This window comes from Bidens hawaiensis, unplaced genomic scaffold (assembly GCF_021521415.1).
Source record: "Bidens hawaiensis isolate Kalapana, Puna unplaced genomic scaffold, B.hawaiensis_p1.1 tig00009621_1, whole genome shotgun sequence".
Lineage (NCBI taxonomy): Eukaryota > Viridiplantae > Streptophyta > Magnoliopsida > Asterales > Asteraceae > Bidens > Bidens hawaiensis.
The window spans coordinates 265,943-293,700 of NW_027491721.1; the positions used below are offsets into that span (position 1 = coordinate 265,943).

The 27,758-nt window shown below is 33.2% G+C and overlaps 1 pseudogene; it reads right to left on the minus strand.

The window, feature by feature from the left end:
- Window positions 1–2,340: 2,340 nt before the first annotated feature.
- On the minus strand, window positions 2,341–27,758 carry LOC143533152 (putative acetyltransferase At3g50280; annotated as a pseudogene).

Consider the following 27,758-nt stretch of genomic DNA (forward strand, 5'->3'; position numbering starts at 1 on the left):
CTAGATCTATAGGATTTTATTTAATATATGATGGGTAACGGGCCAGCCAAAATGATCTTTTTTTATTTAATATGAATGAATATAAATAACTGACAATTTCAAAATAATCTGGGGTAGACGCAATGTCCAAAATACCTGGATTTAATCAGATGCAATTGAAGGATGTTGTAGGTTCATTGATCAGGGTTTGGCAGATGAGCTTTCTAAGTTTTCAAAAATTGAACATACAAATCAATAAATTGACTTTGAATTATTTTTGAAAAGATATCAATTGTTAGAACCCGTGATAAAGGAAAGAGATGTTGTGTATGAATCATTCACATATTCTTCTGAGTTATATGTATCCACGAGACTCATTTGGAAGAACGATAGTCGTAAGTATATCCAAGAACAAACAATTTTGATAGGAAAGATCCTTCTAATGACTTCTTTGGGAGCTTTTGTACTAATCGAATCTATAGAATTGTGATCAATCATATATTGCAAAGTCTCGGTATTTATTACAAGTCAGAATTAAACGATAACGGAATTTTGGTCTATACCGGCACCATAATATCAAATTATGCCATGTATGAATTATACTTTGTAATTTATAGGGGATCTTGGTACTTTATTTATAGTTCTTGCATTAACCGGTCTGGAATTAGGTGTAGCTATATTAAAAGTTTATGTTTTTACGATCTTAACCTGTTTTTACTTGAATGATGTTATAAATCTCCATTAAATTGGTTATTTATTTATAATTGAACAAAAGCGAGGAGGCGAAGCCGCTTTACTAAATTATAGAGGTGAAGGAACGATTCGACTGATCAAGTCAGATAACGAGTTGCTTTTTTTAACACTATAACATGTTTAGTTGTTATTTGTATTATAAGAGCACATAAATGAATTCATGAACTTTTATTGATAACTTGCTGGAAATTTGTTACAAGTTTGGCGAATTTCGCATCCTAATTTAAATATGTTGGGAAAAAAAGAGTAAAAGTCCAGGGATATCTCATCCCGTTCTGAACATAATTTGAAAATGTTCATAGCATTTCTCATGTGTAATTTGTTTAAATACATTTAGTGAAACTAGAAAGCTTTAGGGTTTGCCCTCTGTTAAACTTTATATTTCTCTATAAATGCGTCCGTTTTTATTTTATTTGTGATCTTTGGATATGACTTCGTTACTCTGCTCGTTCGTATTCAAGCACTTGTACTAGTTGACAAGGATTTAAATATACTTATATTTCGCCTTGATTCGTTTATGTTTAGTTTGATTCTATAGATTAGTGTTTCATTCATTTTCTCTTCATCTCGGTTACATATTGATGCAGTGGTGAACGATAACGAAGATCGATTCACGTTGATTCTAAGAATACCCGTGAAGAACTCCCCAAAACTCCCAAATCCCACTCAAAGGTCAAGGGGAAAATGAAGTGAAAAATCTTTATTATCAAAATTGAAGTCTGATATTTCACATTACATGTACTGAATATAAATAGAGTTTCTAATACGAAATGGCCCAAAAAGGGTCATGGGCCAAATACAAACCCAAAAAGAAAAATGCAAAAACCGACAAAAAAAACATAAAAAGGTACATAACTTTATTTAGGAGGCGTTTTTGGGCTTCGGACTTGGGCCAAACCGTCGTGGGCTGTTTGCCACAATGTGCTCCTCGTTTCAAGCTTCGATTTGACTGGTAATGGGCTTGAAACGGAGCTTCGCGGGCCAAGTTATGCCCATTTTCACGGGCCACCTTTGAAAGCACGATTATGGGCCTCCAAATACAACATTACACGTTCTTCAATACTTGGGCCTCCATCACATATCGAGGGTTTCAAACAACATATCTGACTGTTGTTTGAACTCTAAGTTGTGTAAACTTTAGATATCACTGATATCGATTGTTTGGAACCTATATTGATAACTTTGTTCCATCTCAAGTGTTGGTCTTCTAAACTCTCATAAGTCTATAATAAAAGAAAACGAAGATCAAAGCTATAGATGTCTAGGAAAAAACTTCCTAGAATCTATATATGTCTTTTGTGATTGTGTTTAATAATTTATGACTACTTAGGTGTTTTCTATCTATATCACCCCTTTGTAATTTAGTATAAACATTTAAAAATGGGTGAGCTTAGTCGGGTTAAAACATGTTTTTAATAAATGTGTCTTGAAAAAACACGTTGTATGAAAGAAATTTATATAATAATATTAATATTTATGATGTACAATCAATATGAAATGCATATAGTGGATACGTTTATCACTCTTTTATTATACTCATTCAAATATTATAAGTTTAGAAAGTGAAATTAAACATTTTATTACATGACTTCATATTGGTTTCATCCATCAATAAGTAACAACACTCATGAACTCTTCATCCGATTCAAAAGCCTTCATATTTTTCGAAAGCATGCAGATTTCCAAATCCATGCTCCCCCCACTCTCCCGTCCAGGATAAACCGTCACCTTCCCATCAAACTTATTAGCATACCCACTTAGAACCGCCAATCCATTACCCAAGTTGAATTTGTTTCCATACATATCAAATCTCGGTGAGCTCCCGATATGTACACAACTGGCATCAAAATATCTCGACATTGTATAAACTAAGGGTTTTTCTAGCCAAGAATTCACAAATTCTTGTACAACTTTATCATCATGGTTCACCACCGATTGGTGCAATCGCCATGCGGCCCACGCATTACTATGATGTAGTAACTTTCCCGCCGTTGTTGTTGCTTTCACCGAATGAAGAGAAGTACCTGATTCATATCATATAAAGTTATAGTAATATTTAAAGTTAAAACAATCTCAAACCTTATAAAAGCATTCTCATACAATCTATCATCACTAAATCTAAAAAAACTATATTTTCTCTCTCTTTCTCAGTTAAATAATATTTTTATACTTTTATTATTATCATTTCTATCTGTTTCACTTACAATCACTTTTTAAAAATATTAAAAATTTATATGAGATGAACAGTAGTTTTTTTAATATACAAAAAAATTATTGCATTTTCTCTATTATCTACTCCCGAGTCCCGACACCCAAACTGCTCCCTAAATTATAAAAACCCCACTCACTAAATTTGATCGTATAAATGTGAATGCTCTGAAATTATAACGTATTAAAATATTATGTTTTTGACTAAACCACATCCTAAGAAAACGCATGCTCGTCTAGTCATCTGGAACCTCATTGTTACCCATATATCTCATTTGGAGGAAATCATAAAAAAAATCATGTAATTACAATTCTACATCAGGAACCCATCTCAATTACAATTCTAATGTTGTGTTCCTGAGTTTCATTATAGGAATGAAAGGAAAAGAAACAAGGAAATGTGTGTTTCCGAGTTTCATTAACACCTTGTTCTTAAGTTTTTTAACTAAAGAAAGAAAAGAAAAGGAGAGGGAAGGATAAGAAAGGGAAGGGAAGGGAAGGAAAAAAATTTTAATTAGGTGTGTTCTTGAGTTGGAAGGAAATTAGAGGAAATGAAATGATAACTATGTTAAAAAATAGTTATCCTTAGTAATTATCTCATTTTTGGGAGGATAACTTATTGGAAAAATACATTAATTTAATCCTTCCTAACTCCTCATATTCCTTTCCTTTCCATCCTAAAAAAAAACTCAAGAACACCCATTTTTTTACTATCCTTAGTTTTCCTTTTATTTCCCTCATTTAAAAAAACTCAAAAACTAAGTGTAAAGGAAAGAAAAGGAAAGAAGAAAAACAAGGCAAATGAAAAGCAAATTGAATGGATTTATTTTCTTTTCAAATTGGAAAGAATTGAACGAAAAGAAAAGAAAAGAAAAGGAAAAGAGGAAAGAAAGTGAAAATGAAAAAAATATGAGGAATCAATTCATTTTCTTTCTCTCCTTAAATCAACTCGGAAACACAACACAGTAAAGCATTTGTATTCTACTTTTTAGTTTTAAATTTAAACTTACATTAATAATTATTTCATTTTTTTTTTCTTTTTAAATTTAAATATATTTATCATTAAATTTTCTTTTCCATTTAATCACAACTAATTTTAAAAATTGTTAAAAAAAATTATAGTGGTGAAATGTAACTTTTCAAATATATTAATCTGACAACGTCTTATAATATAATATAGGAGATATGATTTGAATGGTTTGTATATTTTTGAGTGGTGTTTGCATAAGAAAAAAAATGATATTATATAATTGAAAACAAAGAGGGAAAAGAAAAGGATAAAATGGATAGAGAATTTAAAAGTATATTTATTTTACATATTATTATAATATACGTATATGTATAATTATGTTTTATTTTTCACGTGGTCGTTGTTGAAGGCCAAATTAGTGGCGTGCATTACCGAAGTAAGTTTCGGGTAAAGGCGGGGATAGTCTCTTCCTGTTGTCCGCAGCCATTCCGCAAGTGGTTTCTTGCTCCGGCAGTAACCGGCGGGCGCGCGTCATGCATCTCCACACAAAGGCTGCCAGCGCCTGTAACGTAGAAATCTTCGAGGTGTTGTATTCCGAATTCACTTTCGCTTTGAGCTTCGCAAGCGAATCCGACGAAAAATGGAAGATTCGCACCCGTAAGCTTAAAGGATAATTCGGTCTCTCAATGACCTCATCTCCACTAGCAAACGGGAGTGTAATGATCGGGTCGATAAACATGGTGAAAGAAGGTGGATTTTGTTGTTTCACGGTGGATAAACGGGCGGCGAGTGGGTAGAAATGGGTAAGGGTGTCGGAAAGGGAGTGTTTGAGGTCATCCAAGAAGGCGGTTATGGAGAAATCTTGAGTTTTTGGTAACGCGTAAAGGAGACCCTTTTGGATGTAATGTGTAGACATCATAGCAAGATCCCATGGCGAAAGATAAACTGGTTTATTAGCTTCTTCTGATATAAATTTTGGTTTGATAAAGGAACTAGATATGATTTCAACACTTGGAGGAGACTCCATTGTAGAAGAAGAGGATGATGGCGAATCGTAGTAGATGGATCTCAATTTAATGTTGGATTTGATCAATTTTTTTAGTTATTGTAATCATTACCTTTATATATATAACCACTAGTATGCATACAGGTTGTTTGTTTACATCTGAATGAAACCAATAGAGGTTGTTTGTTTACATCTGAATAAAACCATTTAGATGGAAACATCTTTATTCATTCAGACTTCAAACTGCTTAGTTCCAGATAGAAAAACATCTGAATAATTAAAATTGGGTCTGAATCATTCAAACAAAGACATGTTGCTGTAACCATAACACTGTAACAAAAACATAATACCAAAATTAAACAGGAAACAAATAAGCCATAATATAAAATACATTCAAAATTAAACACTGTAACCATAATAGTGTAACCAAAACTAAACAGGAAACAAATAAGCCATAATATAAAATACATTCAAAATAAAGTAATGAATACGAAAACATACAAAGTATCTAAAAATTTATCAAAATGTTTAAAATAAAATTAATTTATGCTAAGAAAATCGACATTCATTTAATATTCGCTCGTCATATTTCCATTTTTCCTTTTCATTTTCTGTGTTTATTGTTTCCTCAATTTTATAGAAAAATAAGAGAGAAAGTTAATACATGTTATTTAATGATATACATAATTACAAACATATATGAAATAAAAATATATGTACACACAATATATGAATATACACATATAGATCGAGAAATAACTTATTTAACTAATATATATTATTAGGTTTTGAAGATACCACTTGAAAGTTAAGTCATGAGTATTGAAAAACTAATAAAAGTCCCTATATATTCTAAACAGATATCAGTACCTGAAATACTGTACTTGTAATCTAAATTACCCATATCTATAATAAATTAAAGTACATATACCCATACCATACCCAATAAAAACGTACAGATATTTAGGAAAAAAAAATCCCATCATAGTACAGAGAGGCTAACGACATTGTAAATTTTTATATATATAATAAGTTATGACATTTAACATGCCCAGAAATTGTTTATTATAATAGTACTCATGTGGGGTTTAAACTTGTACCCTCTAAAAAAATCCTAGTTTATGTAGTTTTTATTTTCTTAAATTTAATATGTGGCCTGTATATCTCACGAAACTCTTCCACCTAGGATTCATATCATTGAATTTTTATGAATAGTTTTGAAAATTTATTATTTCGTTTGAAGAAAATTAAATAACCAAACTCACAAGTTTTTTTTTTCTTCTAAATAATGCCTACTAGTATTTCAACCCCGTGTTGTGGGGGTTATGAAATCATAGTTGAAGCTCATATTTTGGTGATTGAAAATCCATCGAATCTTTTTTATTTTAATCATCATGGCTTTAAATCAATTAAGTTTTCAATGTACCAAATTAAAAGTAAAAACCGGAAACCTACACTATTTGTCTAGCACTCAAAGCTTTAAAAATGTTAACCCTACTTAAAATACAAATGAAAGAAAAACATATATAACTAAAGTATAAAAAAAATTGAGATGTAAATTAAAATTATCAAGGGTCCGCAATGATTCAAATATAAGCCGTGACCCCAAATAGCGGAGCGTCATCATAACTATAACGAAGATTTAACCATCAAAATAACAACCTAAACTAAATTGTGTAAAAACTGTGAAAGAACCGATGTTGACAAACCTAAATGGGTCGCCACGCATGGCGCCGTGTTTGTGACAAAACAAAACAAACACGTTAAAATCTTAAAATGTTAACGCTAGTGAAAATGCAAATACAACAAAGAAATATATAAGCCAAACTTTGAAAATTGAATTGCAATTTAAGAGGCTCGGATACATAGTTCGTCATTGCCATTACTAACAAAGCATGACTCATTTCTGCTACGGCTGTAACCGAAATTGCCATGCCAAGTAGCGAGCCATCATGATCGCTGGGTAAAACTGGTCGTCATAAGGTCTTACACAACCAATGATATCATCATTAGCATTGCAAAACAGAAACATTCAAATGCGCAAATGTTTATTCCCATCGCCAACAAAGCATGACCCACCCACTCTAACATTTTACAATCTATACCAAAATTTACCCTTTTTATTGTTTCGAATTTTGGGTCAATCCGTTCTTACCATTTTTAACCCATACAACATATTATCGTTTGGCCCGTTTTGAATTTTCAGTCAACCCTGGTTACTTTTTCAGCAACTTGAAGCTGCACGATTCCAAATATACATGATCTGGATGTGAATAAGGTGTTGTTTGTCCTTTCAGAGGTAAAATATCTGCAGTGTGTAGACCGCATCAGCAAACATCTGTAAAAGAAGAAGAGGTGGACTAAACGTCTACAGTCTGCAAAAAGAAAACTGTTTGTTTTTTAATGTTTGTAATCTGATAAAAATAAACTGATAGTAGTGCAGGAACTATGGTAATGGGTGGCGGTGATGTTGGATGATGGGGCTGGATGACGGCGGTGGTTACTTTTCTTTCTTTTAAGAGTTTGGGTGTTTTTGTTAAGTATTTTGTTAGGTAACAAAGCATTTAAAATCACACAAGTATGTTTGATATTTTGTTACCTAACAAATCGTTAAAAATAATAAGTCAACAAAAGTTTTACGATTTAAAATATATTTGAAAAAATATGAAGACATGCACTCATGAATGCACCTCGAACATTTAAGGAACTTTAGACCATGTTTATCAATAACCTTGCATGAGGTTATGCCACTATTGAAGAATTAAAAAATAGATAAAATCAATTTTATTCAACAACCCACTCTTCACCACAACCTAAGTCACATCCTCATTTCATTTAAATATTATTTTTTTCTTTGTTTCTTTCAAACCATTTCTTTTTTATACAATTTGATTTTTTGTTAATAATTTATATATTTTAACTTATTTTAAATTTTTAAAAACACAGTTTTGTTTAGTTTATTTTTATGAGCATTTCGATATAAAATTTATTAAAAACGGAGCATTTTTAAAAACATATATTTTTTTAATATTATTCACGGACCTGTGACTAATACACGGAGTATTAATCTTGAGACTAATACATGGAGTATTAGTCTTGAGACTAGTACATGAGGTATTAATCTTGTTAAAACCCAACAAATATTTTTTTTAAATTTTATTAGATTTATATAATAAATTAAAACATAAATAATATATATGTATTATGTATTAAAATAATTGAGTTTAGTTGGGTTGTGAATAAAAGTGAAAAATTGGGTTAGATTAGGTTGTGTATGTGGTAGAGAGAGAAATTAGTTTTTTTTATTAAAAAGTTGGGTTGTTGATAAACATAGTCTTAATAAAAGTAAAATTAATTAAAAGTTTTTATTATTTTATAAAAAAATAATTAACGTAATATTCGACTTTTAAAATAATAAATAAAAGAATTTTATTTATTTAATTATCAGTTATCATGTAATTAGGTTAATTAATAATAATAAGTTGGGTGGTGAACTTGGGAAATAAAAGATAGCTTAGAGAATGATTATAGGTCTAGGGTCCATGGGTTTGAGGGTATTTAAACACCCTAAACCTCCCTAAAACTCAAAACCCTCATTCCATAATCTCGCCTCACACTAAAAACATGCACAAATATTCTGTTATCATTTCAGTCTCAGATATGTGCTTGGATCAAGGCGAGTTGTACTAGATCTTCGATAAAAAACAAGAAACATAACCCGATTCACGTGTTGGGTCCAACCTGAAGTAAAATCGGTTCCAAGGAGGTACGTTTTTTATTAAATGGTTGAGTGTTTGAGGTCGGTTTTCCATGAAGCTTGCTAGGATAGTAAATCGGACCCGAGCATGTAAGAAGAACATAAGCTTGGTGAAAACCGAGTTAACAGGTGTGATTTAGGACGAACGAGTATGTCCGTACCATGTAAAATCAAGTAGATGAGGTTGTTATAACCCAAAACAAGTTATATAAGTGTATATATATCAATGACCACGAAATTCCTGCACAGGGTTTTTCTAGCCAAGAATTCACAAATTATGACAACGTCTTATAATATAATATAGGAGATATGATTTGAATGGTTTGTACATTTTTGAGTGGGGTTTGCATAAGAGAAAAAATGATATTATATAATTGAAAACAAAGAGGGAAAAGAAAAGGATAAAATGGATAGAGAATTTAAAAGTATATTTATTTTACATATTATTATAATATACGTATATGTATAATTATGTTTTATTTTTCACGTGGTCGTTGTTGAAGGCCAAATTAGTGGCGTGCATTACCGAAGTAAGTTTCGGGTAAAGGCGGGGATAGTCTCTTCCTGTTGTCCGCAGCCATTCCGCAAGTGGTTTCTTGCTCCGGCAGTAACCGGCGGGCGCGCGTCATGCATCTCCACACAAAGGCTGCCAGCGCCTGTAACGTAGAAATCTTCGAGGTGTTGTATTCCGAATTCACTTTCGCTTTGAGCTTCGCAAGCGAATCCGACGAAAAATGGAAGATTCGCACCCGTAAGCTTAAAGGATAATTCGGTCTCTCAATGACCTCATCTCCACTAGCAAACGGGAGTGTAATGATCGGGTCGATAAACATGGTGAAAGAAGGTGGATTTTGTTGTTTCACGGTGGATAAACGGGCGGCGAGTGGGTAGAAATGGGTAAGGGTGTCGGAAAGGGAGTGTTTGAGGTCATCCAAGAAGGCGGTTATGGAGAAATCTTGAGTTTTTGGTAACGCGTAAAGGAGACCCTTTTGGATGTAATGTGTAGACATCATAGCAAGATCCCATGGCGAAAGATAAACTGGTTTATTAGCTTCTTCTGATATAAATTTTGGTTTGATAAAGGAACTAGATATGATTTCAACACTTGGAGGAGACTCCATTGTAGAAGAAGAGGATGATGGCGAATCGTAGTAGATGGATCTCAATTTAATGTTGGATTTGATCAATTTTTTTAGTTATTGTAATCATTACCTTTATATATATAACCACTAGTATGCATACAGGTTGTTTGTTTACATCTGAATGAAATCAATAGAGGTTGTTTGTTTACATCTGAATAAAACCATTTAGATGGAAACATCTTTATTCATTCAGACTTCAAACTGCTTAGTTCCAGATAGAAAAACATCTGAATAATTAAAATTGGGTCTGAATCATTCAAACAAAGACATGTTGCTGTAACCTTAACACTGTAACAAAAACATAATACCAAAATTAAACAGAAACAAATAAACCATAATATAAAATACATTCAAAATTAAACACTGTAACCATAATAGTGTAACCAAAACTAAACAGGAAACAAATAAGCCATAATATAAAATACACTCAAAATAAAGTAATGAATACGAAAACATACAAAGTATCTAAAAATTTATCAAAATGTTTAAAACAAAATTAATTTATGGTAAGAAAATACTTTACTTGTAATCTAAATTACCCATATCTATAATAAATTAAAGTACATATGCCCATACCATATCCAATAAAAACGTACAGATATTTAGGAAAAAAAATCCCATCATAGTACAGAGAGGCTAACGACATTGTAAATTTTTATATATATAATAAGTTATGACATTTAACATGCCCAGAAATTGTTTATTATAATAGTACTCATGTGGGGTTTAAACTTGTACCCTCTAAAAAAATCCTAGTTTTTGTAGTTTTTATTTTCTTAAATTTAATATGTGGCTTGTATATCTCACGAAACTCTTCCACCTAGGATTCATATCATTGAATTTTTATGAATAGTTTTGAAAATTTATTATTTCGTTTGAAGAAAATTAAATAACCAAACTCACAAGTTTTTTTTTTCTTCTAAATAATGCCTACTAGTATTTCAACCCCGTGTTGTGGGGGTTATGAAATCATAGTTGAAGCTCATATTTTGGTGATTGAAAATCCATCGAATCTTTTTGATTTTAATCATCATGGCTTTAAATCAATTAGGTTTACAATGTACCAAATTAAAAGTAAAAACCGGAAACCTTCACTATTTGTCTAGCACCCAAAGCTTTAAAAATGTTAACCCTACTTAAAATACAAATGAAAGAAAAACATATATAACTAAAGTATAAAAAAAATTGAGATGTAAATTAAAATTATCAAGGGTCCGCAATGATTCAAATATAAGCCGTGACCCCAAATAGCGGAGCGTCATCATAACTATAACGAAGATTTAACCATCAAAATAACAACCTAAACTAAATTGTGTAAAAACTGTGAAAGAACCGATGTTGACAAACCAAAATGGGTCGCCACGCATGGCGCCGTGTTTGTGACAAAACAAAACAAACACGTTAAAATCTTAAAATGTTAACGCTAGTGAAAATGCAAATACAACAAAGAAATATATAAGCCAAACTTTGAAAATTGAATTGCAATATCATTGTTGTCCTTAAAATACAAATTAAGAGGCTCGGATACATAGTTCGTCATTGCCATTACTAACAAAGCATGACTCATTTCTGCTACGGCTGTAACCGAAATTGCCATGCCAAGTAGCGAGCCATCATGATCGCTGGGTAAAACTGGTCGTCATAAGGTCTCACACAACCAATGATATCATCATTAGCATTGCAAAACAGAAACATTCAAATGCGCAAATGTTTATTCCCATCGCCAACAAAGCATGACCCACCCACTCTAACATTTTACAATCTATACCAAAATTTACCCTTTTTATTGTTTCGAATTTTGGGTCAATCCGTTCTTACCATTTTTAACCCATACAACATATTATCGTTTGGCCCGTTTTGAATTTTCAGTCAACCCTGGTTACTTTTTCAGCAACTTGAAGCTGCACGATTCCAAATATATATGATCTGGATGTGAATAAGGTGTTGTTTGTCTTTTCAGAGGTAAAATATCTGCAGTGTGTAGACCGCATCAGCAAACATCTGTAAAAGAAGAAGAGGTGGACTAAACGTCTACAGTCTGCAAAAAGAAAACTGTTTGTTTTTTAATGTTTGTAATCTGATAAAAATAAACTGATAGTAGTGCAGGAACTATGGTAATGGGTGGCGGTGATGTTGGATGATGGGGCTGGATGACGGTGGTGGTTACTTTTCTTTCTTTTAAGAGTTTGGGTGTTTTTGTTAAGTATTTTGTTAGGTAACAAAGCATTTAAAATCACACAAGTATGTTTGATATTTTGTTACCTAACAAATCGTTAAAAATAATAAGTCAACAAAAGTTTTACGATTTAAAATATATTTGAAAAAAATATGAAGACATGCACTCATGAATGCACCTCGAACATTTAAGGAACTTTAGACCATGTTTATCAATAACCTTGCATGAGGTTATGCCACTATTGAAGAATTAAAAAATAGATAAAATCAATTTTATTCAACAACCCACTCTTCACCACAACCTAAGTCACATCCTCATTTCATTTAAATATTATTTTTTTCTTTGTTTCTTTCAAACCATTTCTTTTTTATACAATTTGATTTTTTGTTAATAATTTATATATTTTAACTTATTTTAAATTTTTAAAAACACAGTTTTGTTTAGTTTATTTTTATGAGCATTTCGATATAAAATTTATTAAAAACGGAGCATTTTTAAAAACATATATTTTTTTAATATTATTCACGGACATGTGACTAATACACGGAGTATTAATCTTGAGACTAATACATGGAGTATTAGTCTTGAGACTAGTATATGAGGTATTAATCTTGTTTAAACCCAACAAATATTTTTTTTAAATTTTATTAGATTTATATAATAAATTAAAACATAAATAATATATATGTATTATGTATTAAAATAATTGGGTTTAGTTGGGTTGTAAATAAAAATGAAAAATTGGGTTAGATTGGGTTGTGTATGTGGTAGGGAGAGAAATTAGTTTTTTTATTAAAAAGTTGGGTTGTTGATAAACATAGTCTTAATAAAAGTAAAATTAATTAAAAGTTTTTATTATTTTATAAAAAAATAATTAACGTAATATTCGACTTTTAAAATAATAAATAAAAGAATTTTATTTATTTAATTATCAGTTATCATGTAATTAGGTTAATTAATAATAATAAGTTGGGTGGTGAACTTGGGAAATAAAAGATAGCTTAGGGAATGATTATAGGTCTAGGGTCCATGGGCTTGAGGGTATTTAAACACCCTAAACCTCCCTAAAACTCAAAACCCTCATTCCATAATCTCGCCTCACACTAAAAACATGCACAAATACTCTCTTATCATTTCAGTCTCAGATATGTGCTTGGATCAAGGCGAGTTGTACTAGATCTTCGATAAAAAACAAGAAACATAACCCGATTCACGTGTTGGGTCCAACCTGAAGTAAAATCGGTTCCAAGGAGGTACGTTTTTTATTAAATGGTTGAGTGTTTGAGGTCGGTTTTCCATGAAGCTTGCTAGGATAGTAAATCGGACCCGAGCATGTAAGAAGAACATAAGCTTGGTGAAAACCGAGTTAACAGGTGTGATTTAGGACGAACGAGTATGTCCGTACCATGTAAAATCAAGTAGATGAGGTTGTTATAACCCGAAACTTGTTATAACAGTAAAACGGGTCATAAGGAAAGGTTAAATGACAAAAAATCGTTGAAAGAACGATGTTAAGATCATAGATCTATAATCTAAGCTACTTGAACACAATTCACTACCAATGGAAGCCAGATATTTTTACATGTCGTGTTGTTGCCAAACCCTAGCTTTTGCGATCATAATCCAATCGGCTTCTTCATGATTAGTCGCCAATCTGATTATGTTATCTGAAGCTATTGCTGAACCAAAATAAAATGGAATATGTAAGGCTATTTTCTAGTTAAACCAAATAGAACCAATGGGTCACGTTCTCATCAGATTTCGAAATGTAGTTCCGTTAATCTGTCAATTGATCATCCTCCTAATTACTACTCAAATATAAGCTGATGTTTTAATTCGTTTTTGTGACCTTAAAATCAACTAATTTCCTCCAGATCTGTATTTAATCCTCGGTTTTGGGTCTGCCTGCCGGGTGTTCGATAAAATGTCTCAGTGAGTTAATCGGATTATTTTGGGTTTACAGAGGGTACAAGTTGCTCTCCTTTTTTCTCTTAGTTCGGGTTTTACTCTCATGTCACACCCCGACCAAGGCGGCGGAACATGTCGGGATGCAACGTGATTTGACAAATGCATAAGACACTATTTAAAGTGACGATATTTAATCAACTCATTTTATTTCATAAATCAATAAACAACACATCTCGTTCATACAAACAAATTGAAAACAAGTAACAATTATATTGTTCGTTTTACTAATATCCTAATAGTCTTGGTAACGTTTTTCGTCAAGTCCTCGAGTCAACAAAAGTCAAACCTGTAACATTTCATAAAATAAAGTTTGTCAACACAAAGGTTGGTGAGCAATTCATAAGTTTGAGCATATAAGTAGTGACAAAAAGCCACAAAACTTGTATACGAAATGATAAATAAAAGCAATAACTTGGATAAATAGATATCGCTAATAGAATTACGTTAGCGACACCTAGCTATAAGGGGATGCCAAATAGTCTAGGATTGAATAGTTATCGTTAATTGCAATACGTTAACGACACATTGCTATAAGGGGATGCCAAATAGTCTAGGATTTTATAGTTCCACCAACCAAAAGCGATAAACACATAGGCATATAATCATAGAACACCAAATCGAGAAATTATTTAAGTAAAGTATACAATAACGTTTGTGGATTAAGATTCAAGTATAAAGCATTTAATTGAATAAGTATGAAATGTCACCCCAAAACAAAAGATGGAAAACGGGGTATGAAAGTACTCACGTTCAAGTAATAAGCTTGAAAGATGATAATTTGGAGATTTGCCAGAACGACGGGTTTAACGAATAATGCCTAAAAGGAAAGAAGTCTTGGATTTAAAATGGTTGTCTTGAAGATCTTTAAATAAAATAATTGTTGCGAAAAGTAAACAATTAAAGTTCAGGGTTTAAAATGTAACTATTTAAGAATTTATAATAATAACCCCTATAAAATGTAAGTTTCCTCAAAACCGGGTTAAAGAATCTAACCTTAATATTTACTTAACCTATGTTAAGTAATAAGGTGGGAAAAATGCAAAGATGCAAATTCCTTTGGGATAAAGATACTAAAACGGGTCTCTAACGAGTGTTTCGGGTTGTTGGTTCGGGTCTTGATAAATGGTCAAACCCAAAGTCAACTTTCCAAAATAATGAATGTTATGAGATAACTCAATAAAACTTATTAAGACTTAACCAAGTATGTAGTTCTATTGTTTAATAACTAACAACGCACGTTAAGCAAATGTTCGGTTTTGTCGGTTCAAACTATGTTATGAGATCAAGTTGGATCCAACATTACCAAGTACTTAAGAAAATAATTAAAATCAATTTGTAAACTATTTTTAAAGAAATATACAAGTCTTGATAGCTAAAAGCACACTTGTGTGTCTTAAGCGAGTAAAAAACGGATTGGTTCGGTTTCCATCTCATAATACGTTCCTTGATGGTCTCCACATGCCCAAATAACCAAGTACTTGTATAATAGTTTACAAATGAAAATACTTAAGTTTTACAACTAAAAAGTTAACAACAAAGTCTTTAAACAAAAGTTCGGTTTACAGTCTAGATCTATTTACGGATAAACCGAAGCATAGACTCTTAGAACTCATAACCATGGAACTTGTAAATATAACAAATAAACTAAAATGAGAAGAAGTTAAGCAAGATTAATATGTGCAAACAAGTTATATAAGTGTATATATATCAAGGACCACGAAATTCCTGCATGAAGCCTTGCCTTACGAGGTCTCGGAGAAGTAACTACCAAAGGTAACAAGGGGTGTGTATTATGTATATGTTGTACCACCATATTCAAGTATTAATAAGATTATATAAGCTAATTAGAATGAAAGATTAAACTCGGTTTGACTTTTGGAAGTCAAACCTTCAAGAACACATAAATAAACAACCTTGGATCTTTGATGTTTGAGAGAGTTTTTGGAGATGTAGCAAGTGTAAAAATGAAGGAGATGGGTGTGTATACATAGGGTAAGGGTCAAAGCTTCTTTGCAAGGTTCTCTTTTATGTTTGCATGAAAATAGATTGGTTAAACAAATAAGCAAAATACAAAAAGCCAAAAAAAAAACGAATATGCATGTTTGAGGCCGCCACCCGCGACCCCCTGCCTCTTGGTGGTCGGGCGGTGCGGTGCCTCCCAGGGGTGGGGTTGGTCAGCTCGTCTTGCGTGGTTCGTTTCGCGTCCCGGAAATTTGTTTTCGATGTAGTTTGAGCGTTTTAAAGGCGTTTCGAATCCGTAAAAAGGGTTATTCAAATTGAAAATGTGGGAATGATTTAGTAACATAAAATCCAATATTTTATATATTTGAAATGTTCGGGATATAAATCGGGTCGGTTTACGTAATAAACGAATACATAAACGAGTAAAATTAAAACCCGAAATTGACGAATGTCACAATATCACCAACTTTTTGGAAATTTCATCTCGAAATTAAAAATAAACTCGAAGAAAAGGTAATTACTAACTAAATGTCACTTTTGATAAAACAATTGCATGAAAATATTTTTTTAAGCAAAGAAAAACGTCAAATCATTGCATGATTCGAAAAACACTAAAAATGAGAAACATAATAAGGACACTTATATATAGAATGTACCGACGGCGTATCCACCATACCCTTATCATGATTCGCATTTTTATCGTTTTTCTGCCATCATTCTCGGGTCTGAGTTATTGCATACAACCGCACTTACTATGGCTTTCATACTAGGATTTCAATAATTAAGTGTGCACCCATAATTACTTAGATCGTTGTATGGTCCACATGGTTCGTCCCATTGTGTGGATTAAAAGGCATATTTATTTTGAAATCTTAAACATTAGAAACGTGTATAAATCTGTTGAATTTTACACATATTGATAAAATAATACATGCGGTTGGAAATTTTGGGGTTGACTTTTTAAATAAGTAGGAAAATGGAATAAATAATTGAAGCAATTAAATCTTAAAATATAAACCAAAGTGAAAATATCAATTTGGTTTAAATAAGTAAAGACGATTGAATAATATAAAATTTAGGGTAAACAATTACGAAATGAGATTTGAAGTCAAATGCCCTCAATGTGAAAGAATAAGTAAATCATTAAAATCCCTGGTTAAAAGTCGGGTCACTAAATTAGTATAAAATCCGATGAGTAAAATTTTAATTATGAGAACTCCGATAAAAGGAAGTGAGAAGTCCAATAAATGAAAACGAGGATCCAAATAGTGAAAATGAAAAATCCGATAGGTGAAATGAGAAGCCCAATAAGTGAGTACATGAGGTCGGGGTAAACGACGTTACAATTGATAATAGCGTACGATGAGTTTCATACGTGAACAAACTTGAGGTTATAAGTAATTGAGAATAATGTAATAACATGAGAATAATAGCGTACGATGAGTTTCATACTTGAACAAACTTGATGTATCAACATAAATAATATAGTATTTGATTAACAACCAAAACAATCGATGAAATATGATAAAAATGTAAATACGACCACTATTGTGAAACCATTTATATAATCGTCATCATAATAACGGTTTCTAATAGCGCCAAAACTTGCGGACAACAACACATAGGTCGCTTAATAGATTAGATGAAATGATGTAGAATAATGCGTAAAATCGTGTCTTGCTTGAAAAACATAGATGCTCAATATGAATAACATAGTCATGAAAATATCGTTTAAAAGATAAACAAAATTTGTAGCGAAATTGAGGCTTTAAAAGTATTACGCAAATTGTTATTGTATAATTTGAATTCGATCATGAATAATCGAAACACAAAATGTAATCTCATGTGCATAATATTACCATCGAAACATCTCATAAATTGAAAAGAAATAAAAAAAAATTAGTGAGACTCGTATAAACGATGAAATATGTAAGTCACTAATTATATACTCTTTTGAAAATAATAGAATGAAATTGAAAATGAAATCTTAAATAAAGTCATTCAATCGTTTCCAAGAAAATGTATACAATAACAAACATCGTGGTAACGCGTAGCTAGAGAAACATTTTGATCATTATCAATTGTGAATCTTGTAAGCCAAATTGTTAAAGGAATTTGTATACATAAAGCGGTTGTGATGAAAAATATTTATGAAATGATGCTTGCGATAATAAGAGGTAATAGTTCGCGTAAATCGTTATTGAACAAAATTCATGTCACAATATAAAGTATAAAGCATTTATAAATGCGTTCCAAAAAGATTTGCAAAGCCATGGTCATTAAGTTTATGCAAGATGGTGAAAGTTGTAATTTGTTATTGAATCAACCTCGCGTTCAACATTCAAAATGAAACCTCGTATTTATAAAGTATTTTTATGAGATTTATCTCCTTAGGTGACGATATTTAAAACCTTGAAATCATACATATAATTGTTTAATAACCCTTGAAAATAAATCCCCATAATAGAATTTCATTGTCATGACAATATTTTATTTTTCAAAAAATGATTTATAAAATTTGAGCATAATACGTAAGTCATTATTCTAGAAAGAGTTTATAATTTAAAAGTGATTATTTGAACACATGAGGCTGTTATAAATACACTAGTTGTATATACATACATAAAAAATTTTTTAAGGACAAATGAAGCTTGCGTGTGTATGGAGGGGTTTTAGGCTTCGAATGGTGAATGGCTTGGAAATTTGGTGAAGAGTGAGTGTGTTTCGGTTGGCTTGCGTAGTTGGATTTTATTGAGTTGGATTTGATAAGGTTTGTTGAGTTTAGGTCGTTTGAGTGGGTTAGGCCTAGATGATTTGTGTGAATAGTGGTTGGGCTAATAGGTGAGGTTTTGCTTATTTGAGCTCGGATTAAGTTGACGGGTTGGTTAATTTTATCTTGACTAGTTTGGGCTGAGATTTGGTTTATACATGTATTTTGTAAGGAGTGTTTGGGTTTCTATTTTGAGATCAAACTCTATAGTTGGATGGGAACGATGTGGAGATATGGTTTGTGACTCGACGTAGCATGGGTCGAAGGGTTTTGAGTCATAGTTGGATAAACTTTGGTTTGTATATGTTCAAAGCATTCGTGAGTGTGTTTGTCCGTGTCTTTAAAGTATTAGGATGGTGAGTTTGATAGGTTTTCGTGGCGTAGAAGTGTCGGTAGTTAGGTGTAACATCCTAAAATTTTAATGATGAATAAAGGAAGTTATGTTTAGTGATTTCGCGTAATTAATTAATATCGGGTAAGGAGCGGGTCTTGGACTTGGATTAATTGAGATGGGTTAAATGAGAATGGGATTTCAGGGATATAAATACCCCCAAAACCCCAAAATACCTTCATTTCCATCATTTTCCTAAAAAAAAACTCCATAACATACACACCACCTACAACCGCCGGCGGCAGCCGAGGAGAGGGAGAGCGAGGTCCGAGAAAGAGAGAGCGGTTGGTTGTGATTAAGCAAGTAAACGAGATCCAAACAAGCCCAAAAAGGTATGGTTCTTGATCTTTGAAGTTTAAAGATCCAAGCTTTTTAGTGTATAAACGACCGAAAATGGCCGGGTAGCGTAGTGGGTGATATTGAACCATAGCAAGGGTGTTAAAATCGCTCGAAATGCCGATCAGAAGCTAAAACAGCGGCTGTCTGGGCAACTTCGCCTTCATCTGGGCAACTTCGCCTTCAAAGCAACGAACTTCGCCTGCAAGCTAAGTTCGCCTGATGAACTTCGCCTGCAAGCTAAGTTCGCCTGATGGCAACTTCGCTGTAAAGTTAAGTTCGCCTAACTGGTAACTTCGCCTGAGGCCAAGTTCGCCTGATGAACTTCGCCTGCAAGCTAAGTTCGCCTGATGGCAACTTCGCTGTAAAGTTAAGTTCGCCTAAGGTTTAACTTCGCCTAAAGCTAAGTTCGCCTAAGGTTTAACTTCGCCTAAAGCCAAGTTCGATTAGAAAATAAATTAAAAACCTAATGAAAAATGTGTTAAGACAGTTAATGGAAATAAAATTTTTCCAAGCTGACCTGGCAGCTCGACCCCAGCCAGGGGCTCTGCCCCTTGGACCCTGCTAGGGGCTGCCACCCCTAGACCCCGCTGCCAGGGGCGCTGCCCCCGGACCCCCGTTCGTTGTGGGTCATATAAAGATAGAAATACATTATGAGAAGTGATAGTTAATTGATACGTATACTTGTTATACAGTCAGCCGTGCATAACTGAAGAAAGGGATTACGATTAACGGTGAACGTAACCGTGTTCAGGTGAGTTTCTAGCCCCATTCCTTGTTATGTTTTCGGGGCTGTGTGCATACTTGATGTGTTGTTAATACATTTATCCTAAGTGATAAGTGTATGCCCTATGTGATATATGTGTTTTGTAAGAATGATTGCTTGATGGTACGTGAACGATCTTCGGATATTGCACGTACTGTCAGGTTGTAACGCTATGTGTAAGTTAAGTATGATATGTATGCTTATGTGTATGAACGTGATAAAGTTAATAAAAGAAGGAAATGACGGTTGCATGGTTGTATGGTTACGAAAAGGGTACCGAGCCCTAATAATACTCGAGGTATGATGTATGGTTGTATGGTAACGAAGAGGGAATCGAACCCTACTAATATTCGAGAACTAGGGAACCGAACCCTACTAATATTCGAGGAAAGAGGGAAACCGAGCCCTAATAATACTCGTGGAAAGAGGGAAACCGAGCCCTAATAATACTCGAGGAAGGAGGGTACCGAGCCCTAATAATACTCGAGGAAGGAGGGTACCGAGCCCTAATAATACTCGAGGAATGTAGGGCGTAATGCTCTTTATAACGTAAGATATGAAGGTAAGTTAATACAAAAGAAAGAATGAAAGTATGAAAGAATGAAAGTATGATAGTATGAAAGAATGAAAGTATGATAGTATGAAAGAATGAAAGTATGAAAGTATGAAAGTATGAATGAAAGAATATAAGTTTATGTGTATTGTATAGTGTATGATTAACTAGAACTCACTCAGCGTAGCTGGCTTTTAGTATGCACGCAGGTGAGTAGGATGAGGCAGCTCGCTTGAGGAGACACGTGGCATTGAATAAGAGCCTGGCATCTGAAGACTTATGATGTTTTAATTTTAATGCTTTAATGTTGAAAGACAAAGGATGTTTTGAGACAAGTTATGAATTATGTAATGTTTTATGAAAGTTTTATATTCCGCGTAAACGTTTTAATTAACTCTGATATTTAGAACTGTGTTTATGAGTAAATCCAACACGAAAGTAGGGCTACCGGTAACGGGGCCTTACATTAGGGCCTTTTGTTGGGTTGATAATTGTTAATTATATATCTTGGAATTGCATGGGGTTTGAGTAAGTGAGGATATAGCGTTGATGTGTTAGGTTTTGTTCATATTGAGGAAAGATTTGAGTGCGCGGGAAACTTTTGAAGTGTAAGGATGGTTGGTTTAAGATGGTAGGTTGAGTTGGAATACGAGTGTTTGGAAACTTGGGGTTGTGCTTAGGGGAGTTTTAACTAATAATACGTTTTAAATTGAAAATTCATAAATTATAAATAACGTTTGAAACATTCACGAAACTTTTGATGATAAAATCACAAATTAATATTTTTTTTGCGCGAAAACGGAACTTTCGCGCACCATCATGGATTGTTCGCGTTTAGCAAACTCATGTTTGCGAAAAGGTTGTTATAATAGTTAGAGAAAGTCATTTAGGAGATTCCCACAAATTGTTTGGAACGTAAAGTTTTATAAAAAAATATTAAGATTCAATTTTATATAATAAAAAAATATTGAAAAATTATTTAAATTTTCTTACACTAAAACGAGAGTTGTTACGATCAGTCAGGTCGGCCTAAGTTGTCAGATAATTTTTTTGAGAAAATTTGAAATAAACCAATCCGCGTAACGTAATTTGTTCTCGAAATGCTTAAAATCAAGTTGTGGGAAATATCAAGAGAAACTATAATCATAAGGTTTGCTAAATTTGAAGTTTATTGTAAAATAAAAGCAGATTGTCATGAGGAAACAAAAAAATAAATTTTTTTTATAAAGATTAAAATAAATCTGCTTATGAGGAAATTTAAAATAATGAATTGAATGTCAGAATTTGTTATGAGGTATCAACATCGAATGACGAGTGTCGTTTTGGGAATATAAAGTTGCGAAATGAAAATTTTTAACAAGTTCGTTATTTAATATCGTATAACGAAGAATATCATGGTAAGTTAAAATGATCGTCATTGTAAATCGAGAAATCACAAGTAAACGATTTTTGTCTTTAAAGTAGAATTTCTATGAAGTTTTGCATGAAAATTTCAAGAAAATTACATGCTATAAGTTTGTGAATTTGTTGAAAAATCATGGCAAAACTATCATAAGAATTTTAAAATGTGGAAAATTGTATGATGTAAATTTTTATTTGTGAAAATTTATAATGAACCAAAGATTGCATTATGAAAGTTGTTATGAAAATAAATTCGGGTAACGAAAATTCTACCATGTGTACTATATAATATGGTGTAATTTAAAATGTCGTGAGAATTTAAATAATCGATATTGTAAAATGATAGTTCCAAAATGAATGGGATTGTTAAGAAAATGAAATTTTGTGAAATCTTGTATGAAAACTTTAAAGACAATTTAAGATTTATATAATGGGAATTTACTTGAAAATTTATGGTAAAATTTATCATAAAACCCTTTTTAATTTGATGAAATTCATAAAATGAGAATTTTGTTTATAAATAGTCTTAATGAACAAAGGATGACATAATAAAAATCATTATGAATAGTTCAACATATATATATATATATAACTTATATTGAATAGATGACAATACACGAAATTATGATAAAATCATGGTGTGAAATTAATATGAGAAAATTCATATAAAAACTTTACCATGTGAAATCAAAACATATTAGAATGAATCATAACGATCATGTAGAATTTTATAAATGAGAATTTTGTGATGAGAATTTATATGACAAATTAACAAGGAAAAATTGTTTAAATCTTTGAAATTTGTAAATAATGTCTTAAGATTTAAAGGTCGAAAAATCGTGCATGAACCACCATGACTTGATATTCTGACACTGAAACCTTTTTACAAAAATTCCTTGTTGGAGTTTAAACATGTACACGTACCACCGCGTCTTTTACATGTTTTCGACTCAAATAACAGTTGTAACAAATATAATAAATCTGAATACAACGTCATGTCAAAACACTAGTCCACGAACCATCGTGGTTCTATTGTTTTTACACCGAAAATTAGGATGGCGACCGGAGCGCTCGCATTTGACTACTTAAAGTGGCCATCTCATATAAGACCATCTTTAAGGAGATTTGAAACAACGGGACCCAAGTTAAGCTCGTGATCAGTAAAACATAATAGAATCTAATGCTTTGCGGTAGGGTAAGGATACCTTAAATTATGATGAAAGTGCATGTATGTGTAAATATAAAAGTTAACAAAAGTAAGGTAAGGATACCTTAGAATGTCTTGAGTGTTTGTATATACTTACGAGTAATGAGATAAATGAGTATATAAGTAAATAAGTGTAATGAACAATCAAGTAAGGTAAACACGTATAGGCAACACGTATAAAGACCCTAAAGCAAAGACTATACTATGTCGTTACGTCTAACCACCTATCCTATAGTCTTGTGGCTCTAATACCAATCTGTCACACCCCGACCAAAGGCGGCGGAACATGTCGGGATGCAACGTGATTTGACAAATACACAAGACACTATTTAAAGTGACAATATTTAATCAACTCATTTTATTTCATAAATCAATAAACAACACATCTCGTTCATACTAACAAATTGAAAACAAGTAACAATTATATTGTTCGTTTTACTAATATCCTAATAGTCTTGGTAACGTTTTTCGTCAAGTCCTCGAGTCAACAAAAGTCAAACCTATAACATTTCATAAAATAAAGTTTGTCAACACAAAGGTTGGTGAGTAATTCATAAGTTTGAGCATATAAGTATATAGTGACAAAACGCCACAAAACTTGTATACGAAACGATAAATAAAAGCAATAACTTGGATAAATAGATATCGCTATTAGAATTACGTTAGCGACACCTAGCTATAAGGGGATGCCAAATAGTCTAGGATTTAATAGTTATCGTTAATTGCATTACGTTAACGACACCTTGCTATAAGGGGATTCCAAATAGTCTAGGATTTTATAGTTCCACCAACCAAAAGCGATAAACACATAGGCATATAATCATAGAACACCAAATCGAGCAATTATTTAAGTAAAGTATACAATAACGTTTGTGGTTAACTGTTAAGATTCAAGTATAAAGCATTTAGTTGAATAAGTATGAAATGTCACCCCAAAAAAAGATGGAAAACGGGGTATGAAAGTACTCACATTCAAGTAATAAACTTGAAAGATGATAATGAAGGAGATTTGCCTAAAAGGAAAGAAGTCTTGGATTTAGAATGGTTGTCTTGAAGATCTTTAAATAAAATAAGTGTTGCGAAAAGTAAACAATTAAATTTCAAGGTTTAAAATGTAACTATTTAAGAATTTATAATAATAACCCCTATAAAATGTAAGTTTGCTCGAAACCGGGTTAAATTATTTAAGCTTAATATTTGCTTAACCTATGTTAAGTATTAAGGTGGGAAAAATGCAAAGATGCAAGTTCCTTTGGGATAAAGATACTAAAACTAGCGAGTGTTTCGGGTTGTTGGTTCGGGTCTTGATAATTGGTCAAACCCAAAGTCAACTTTCCAAAATAATGAATGTTATGAGGTAACTCAATAAAACTTATTAAGACTTAACCAAGTATGTAGTTCTATTGTTTTATAACTAACAACGCATGTTAAGCGAGTGTTCGGTTTTGTCGGTTCAAACTATGTTATGAGATCAAGTTGGATCCAACATTTCCAAGTACTTAAGAAAATAATTCAAATCAGTTTGTAAACTATTTTTAAAGAAATATACAAGTCTTGATAGCTAAAAGCACACTTGTGTGTCTTAAACAAGTAAAAATCGGATTGGTTCGGTTTCCATCTCACGATACGTTCCTTGATGGTCTCCACATGCCCAAATAACCAAGAACTTGTATAATAGTTTACAAATGAAAATACTTAAGTTTTACAACTAAAAAGTTAACAACAAAGTCTTTAAACAAAAGTTCGGTTTACAGTCTAGATCTATTTACGGATAAACCGAAGCATAGACTCTTAGAACTCATAACCATGGAACTTGTAAATATAACAAATAAACTAAAATGAGAAGAAGTTAAGCAAGATTAATATGTGCAAACAAGTTATATAAGTGTATATATATCAAGGACCACGAAAGTCCTACATGAAGCCTTGCCTTACGAGGTCCGAAACTTAACCAACCGGAGTCGGAGAAGTAACTACCAAAGGTAACAAGGGGTGTGTATTATGTATATGTTGTACCACCATATTCAAGTATTAATAAGATCATATAAGCTAATTAGAATGAAATATTAAACTCGGTTTGACTTTTGGAATTCAAACCTTCAAGAACACATAAATAAACAACGTTGGATATTTGATGTTTGAGAGAGTTTTTGGAGATGTTGCAAGTGTAAAAATGAAGGAGATGGGTGTGTATACATAGGGTAAGGGTCAAAGCTTCTTTGCAAGGTTCTCTTTTATGTTTGCATGAAAATAGATTGGTTAAACAAACAAGCAAAATACAAAAAGCCAAAAAAAAACGAATCTGCAGGTCTGAGGCCGCCACCCGCGACCCCCTGCAACTTGATGGCCGGGCGGCGTGGCGCCCCCTAGGGGTGGGGTTGGTCAGCTCGTCTTGCGTGGTTCGTTTCGCGTCCCGGAAATTTGTTTTCGATGTAGTTTGAGCGTTTTAAAGGCGTTTCGAATCCGTAAAAAGGGTTATTCAAATTGAACATGTGGGAATGATTTAGTAAAGTAAAATCCAATTATTTATATATTGAAATGTTCGGGATATAAATCGGGTCGGTTTACGTGATAAACGAACACACAAACGAATACAAATAGAACCCGAAATTGATGATGTCACATCTCAAAACTAAGCTCGAATTTGTTTATTAGCATTTTTGTCATGTGGATTTATGACTAGGGCTCGAATTGCCAGCGGAGCCCCATAGAGGGAGCTGGGCACGGGCTATTTAGAAGGTTTTTGGCAGTGTCCGTTTAGAGGAGTCCATTGCTGCCTGGATGAATTGGTTGGGTCCAAAGGGATTCAAAGGTTGGTGGCACATATATAGCGGCTACACTTATGTTCAGATGAGAATAAATGTGTTATGCGGGATGCGGTAGCCGGGGATTGTGATCTTTTTGTTGCGTTGGTAAGTGCTCTAAAGATTTCCAAACAATGGTTGTGTGGTGAGTGCATGTCTTCGCATGCCCTCAATTAGAATTGTCATCATGTAGACAAGTTTATCACGTTCAAGGTTGATACAAGATGGGTGGAAGACTTCCTTGTGGGGATTCCTAAGCCACAACTTGCAATAATTGTTTTTACTTTAGGCGGGATAGTTTTAGACCGCATTTTCGCACTTCCATTAAAGACAGTAAAAAACATCCCTCCTAGCTGTTGCATGGCATTTGCTCAACTCTTATCCGTATCATTGTGCAAGGTGGTGTCTAGGACAGAGTCCATTGAAGCGTGGGTTAGACTTTTGATATTACCCTGTTGCACATTACAAGTTGTCAAGCCTTCCAACCGACAAGAGCGTATTTCGGGGAATAGGAAATTCTTACAATGACATTCTATTCGGCAGACCCTAGAAAATTAGGGTGATGGTAGTGGATGTGTTGATCTTATCCAATCGCTCTTTTACCAACTGATGGATATGGGTTCAAGAGCCGACGAGGCCTTCTTCGGGGTGATCAGTCGAGGGAGGGCCTCAATGCTAAGCAGTGTATTCAAAAAGTTGTTGACGTGTACTTCACGGCCGCGGTTAAAGTTTTGTATTCCCCGGGTGTTGCTCCTCTTGGTGACGCTACTATGAAAGCGTTGTTTGATAAGCATCCCATCTTGCCCCTGTCCCCTTTTCTGGGGCCTTACTCTTGGAGGCCCCTTTGGTTGTGGATGCTGAAAGTGTTCTAGGGTGAATCTTTTTCTAAAGAGACTTCTTGTGGGAAAGATGGGCTTAGGGCCCAACATATTTTGGATGCCCTATGTGGAAAAGGATCTGAGATTCCCGTGGGGTTACATAAATCTATCATTGTGGTAGTTAACTTGTGGTTAAGTTTGAGATGCCCTGTTACTTTGGTGGAGTTTGTGGCTTCTGCCCCCCTAATGCCACTGCTTAAGCCCGACAATGGGGTTAGGCCTATTGCCTTTGGCAACAACGAGAGCTTTGTTCCATCAATAAGCTCCGTCACCTGAACCGGCAACAACGAGAGCTTTGTTCCGTCGTGATTGATAGCTTTATGATGATCAAAAAACGACTGAACATTTATTGGGACATCAGTGGGAGTAAGAATATCGGCAATTGTCAAGTTAACGGATGAATGTATGAACCGTGCTATGGGGCTGTTGTTCGGGTCGATAAACACAGTGAGTGAAGGTGGAATTTGTTAATTCACGGTGGCTAAACGGGCAGCGAGTGGGTAGAAATGGGTGAGGGTGTCGGAAAGGGAGTCTTTGAGGTCATCCAAGAAGGCGGTTATGGAGAAATCTTGATTTTTTGGTAACGCGTAAATGAGACCCTTTTGGATGTAATATGTAGACATCATAGCAAGATCCCATGGCGAAAGATAAACTGATTTATTGGCTTCTTCTGATATAAATTTTGGTTTGATAAAGGAATTAGACATGATTTCAACACTTGGAGACTCCAT